The sequence below is a fragment of the Phragmites australis genome, chromosome 7 (assembly GCF_958298935.1).
Source record: "Phragmites australis chromosome 7, lpPhrAust1.1, whole genome shotgun sequence".
In the NCBI taxonomy this organism is placed as follows: domain Eukaryota; kingdom Viridiplantae; phylum Streptophyta; class Magnoliopsida; order Poales; family Poaceae; genus Phragmites; species Phragmites australis.
Window position 1 is genome coordinate 17670888 of NC_084927.1, and position 4510 is coordinate 17675397.

Consider the following 4510-nt stretch of genomic DNA (forward strand, 5'->3'; position numbering starts at 1 on the left):
GTACACACTGACTCCGTACTTGATCTGTGCTTCAGCAGTTGGATTCTCAAAGTAGCAGCATGCACACGACTGGAGCAGATGGTCAGAGTTATCTTCATTAGACACTGATGGGGGCTCTCTAGGCTACGGATCATGCTTAATGCCACTTGTTTCAAGTTTACTCTTACATTTGAGATTATCCTTTTATGTTCGGTGGTCTCCTTTTTTTTTTGTCTTTTGGGCTATGTACATTTTGGTGATGCAGAGGTTAAGAGCAAGCTCTTATATGATTGTATCTCCTTGTTATGACGATAAGAGTTAATAAAGTTTTTATTATAGAAAACAAAGATTACTTAGATCACTGTATATAAAGTTAGTTTATTGTGTGCTATTTATGAGTTCTGGTATCCCTACCATCAGAGATGGCCAAATGGGCGGCCCGGCCTGGCACGGCACGGGCCCATTGAGGTACGGCCCGTTTAGGCCCGTTAGCTAAACGGGCCATGCCGTGACTCCAGCCCAGGCATGGCCCATTTAAGACCGGGCCGTGCCGTGCCGGCCCGTGGCACAATAGGTCCGATGACTTTTTTTGGCTCGTCAGCCTGTCAGCCAGCGGAAAATTAGAAAAAAATCACAAAAACTTGCTTTCACTCGGAATCGAACACCCAACCTTCTACTTGAGAGTCAAGCATACTACCATTACACCACATATTCTATATGGTATTAGATCTAAACACATTATATAAAATACTTAAAAAATATGAATAGTTAAACAGGCCGTGCCATGCCGGCCCGTCGTGCCGCGACTCCGGCCCAGGCACGGCCCAAGTCGTCGTGCCATGCCGACCCGACCCATTAGCCATCGTGCCGTGTCTAGGCCGTGCCAACAGTGTCGTGCCTCGGACCACTGCATATTGCACGGTCCATTTGGACATTTTACCTACCATCCATGCATTTCTCATTGATAGTTCACATGCTGAATATGCTACCATTCGCTCTCATGTCCCGTAGCAACGCTTGGGGTATTTACCTAGTTAATTATATCTGCTAAGTCATCTTGTCGGGCCAAGCTCAGATAGAAATATTTCAGCTAATTTCTTGTTCAGACTAAATAACAAAACATTTCACTAAGGTGTGAGTGCGCCATGGGTGCATCTATATTCTATAGGATGGAAAACTAGGTTGTTAATGGCCATGCATGTGTAGGGATTCGATCAAATATATTGTATTTGTAAACATGGTTTGTTTGTCTTAATTTCTAACTAGCTTCTCTAACGTTCTTAAATTATTTGCATCAATTAGAGATAGACATTCAATTTATTAAATTCTCACATTCCAAAGAGGCTTATGTGATGTTGGGCAGGAGTTAATAATCTGGTCACCGTCTCACTTATGTATTTTTATCTAGTAACTAGGAGATATAGGACCTCTGCCTACTCGACAAGTTAGAGAAAGAAATAATTTCACGAGGTTACAAAGTCCCTGGAGTCCTAGACAGCTACTGCGGATCACAATGAAAACTGCCCAAAACCGATATGGTGTGAAAAATTCAAGAAAGCAGTGGCTCTATGGAGTGTGGGTGCATAAGCACCTCTCCGATCCAAAAACACTGTTAATAATAGTTAGTACAAACAGTAATTTACTGTTCATACAATAAACAGTAAAGGACTGTGTACCTCTGGTTTGGCTGCTAGCTTCGCCCCCTGTAAGAAAGCCTATTTTGTCATTCAACACAAGCTTTAGTTGTCCTTGATGTAATTAACCGACTTTTTATCCACTGAAACAATGGGTTAGTCCATTCTTCATAATTTCTTGGATTCCAAATGCATAGGAGTTCGTAAACATAAACAAAAAGATATTGTGGCTTAACCTTGGCATGCGTTTCATATTCAGTTCCAGAACATTGCCTTTGTTTGCTTTAATTTGGAAGTATTTTTGCCGCGTTTGTGGTAATCTGCTTAGGATAAATTTCAAAGAGCGTCCAAATTGAACTGGTAGTAGAAAGGAAAAACTTTTCAATTGGGCATATTGCTTTGAGGTCAGAACACGGCGCATATTTGACAAATGCATGGATGCAACTTATTTGTTTGTTTCTGTCGAAAAGGATGAAAATTTGTTTCAAGTGAAATTGTACATGAGTAAACCATGGCTAGTCAATAGAAAAAAGTTGTACAGTTCAGTAAAATACTTCGATTTACACCATTGTTGATGCAAACTCTTCTCGCTTCCTAACAAAAACAGTGTTAAGAAAAATTGAAACTGCTGCTCGCTGCACCTACACGAAATTATAATACAATGAAATACATCACAATTTTTCTGCAATGCTGATCCCCTACCTCCAGTGTCAAGAACTCAGAATCGCTGCAATCCAGTACGAGCCCTTGGACACTAACACCACACAAGAATTAACAACCCCAAATGGATATGGAGGAACACATCATGCTTCCTCCGAGGCAACCATGAGCCCGATCGAGATGTCGGCGCCGGCGCCGGCGCCGGTCCAGGAGGCGACTGAAGAGTTGGCGGCACCCGGACCGGCCCCTGTGTCTGCCTGACGCCGGTGTCATTCTTCAAATTCGACGAAATTTCGTTCTGCATCCAGACCTCCGATGCTGAAACAGGGTGCAAGGTGGGTAAGTATCAGCTCAGCACTGACATGGCAATGGAACAGTGTCACTGGCAGACCTCTTCTGGATACTGTGAGGTTGGCATCGTCGTAGTTCACCGGCCACAGGAAGTAGCCGAGGAGCCCGCGCCGCATGGCGAAGCCGAGCTTCTCCGCCACGACGGCTGCGCCGTCGAAGGCGACCCAGACGTCGCCCACGGACAGGTAGGACGACACGGACGCGTTGTCGTACGTGGTGGTCACCGCGCGCTGGCCCGCGCCGGCCACGGCGAGCCTCTGGACCTCGGCGTAGGACATGACGCCCGTGGCGTTGCTCCCGCGCTGCTTGGGCCCCGCGGCGACGACCGGCGCGCCGACGCCGTTGTTGGCCTTGTTGCGCAGGAACCAGGAGCGGGCGTAGAGCGGGAGGCCCATGACCACCTTGCTCGCGGGCACGCCCGCGTCTATCCACGACACGACGCCGTAGCTGGCCGAGAAGTGCGACGCCCTGTCGTAGAGCGGTGCGTCGAAGGCCGTGGCGTTGGTGGCGCCCAGCGGCCGGAGCCCGAACGCCATGACGTTGACCCAGTCGAGGCCCCTCGCCACCGCCTCCGACGGGTAGTCCACGCTGGGGAGCGGCGCGTCGAAGACGTGGTTGGAGAAGTAGACCGTGGCCGTGAGCAAGAACCCGGGGGGCAACGCGGCGCGCCACTCGGAGACGAGGAACCCGAAGTTGGCCATCTCCACCGCCGACGCCGGGAACCACCACGCGACGTCGAGCCCGTCGAACCCATTCGCCCGGGCCAGCGCGAATGCCGCGGAGACGAACGCTGCGCGGGACGCCGGGTCCGCGGCCATGGCGGCGAACGCCGGGTCGGACTCCGCCGCCGCTCCACCCGCAATGCCGGCGGTGCCGACGGAGAGCAGGGTCTTCAGCGCGCGGTTCTTGGCCTTGAGCGCCCAGGAGAAGGTGGCGAGGAGGCGCGCCTGGTCCGAGTCCACGGGGACCACGGGCGTGAGGCGGGTGGGGTGCACGGGGAGCGCGGAGTAGTAGAGGTGCGTGTAGAGGGAGGCGTCGAGCTTGTCGAGCGGCCGGAGGCGGGCGCCGGCGGCGAGGTAGTATCCGGCACGCACTGTCGATGACAGCGGTGCCGTTTCTCGAGCGTCGGACGGCGTAGGGGCCGAAACAGAGAGGGAGAGCGAGAGCGCGACGGCAATGGAGACTAGGACGGTGCGTGTGCTGGTCTTGGTGGCGGCGGCGGAGGATGCCATTGCTGGCGGGGAGGTGGCGGTGGTGGGTAGGAAATGTCTTTGTGTCATGAAAGGGAATCTAGCCGTGTTGTTATTCAAGTGTTTGGTTCTGGTGCTCACTTTGCAAAGCTTCTGCTAAGATTCAGACAAATGATGCTATGATGAGGGCCGTCCTGCAAAAGATTAACTAGTCAGCAGATAGTGATTCCATGCTCTTTCGAAAGCTAAATTTGTAACAGCAGTAAATCACTAATAATTCAGACATCCTGAATCCGAAATGTCGCATAAACTGTGGAGTGAGAGAGGGGTTAAACTGAAGTGACTGTGTTACGTAGCAGCACACTGCACACTACCAACTACAGTATATATGCCGCATGTGCTGGCTGTCGATGATTGTCCGCTTCACTTGGAAAGGATTATCCTCGTGACCAACTGCACAGGTCCCCGACATCAGCAGTAGGCACGGGTCCGAAGTAAAAGCATCTGCACTACTGTAGTAATTGCACATATTTTTCTTTCTCCAGCCGTTGAGCCGTCTCTAACAATCTACTCCTATAGGAGTGTTCACATCATATTTATATCCATGTGGAGTAGAGAATGAATGAAAAGAAAGAAAATCTAGCTACAAACTAGTAATCTGTCTATATATGCATAAAACTTATTACCCTATTACAT

At 50.1% G+C, this 4510-nt stretch overlaps 1 pseudogene; it reads right to left on the reverse strand.

Annotated features, from left to right (window-relative positions):
• Nucleotides 1–2121: 2121 nt before the first annotated feature.
• On the reverse strand, nt 2122–4153 carry LOC133923459 (class V chitinase-like; annotated as a pseudogene).
• Nucleotides 4154–4510: the final 357 nt, after the last annotated feature.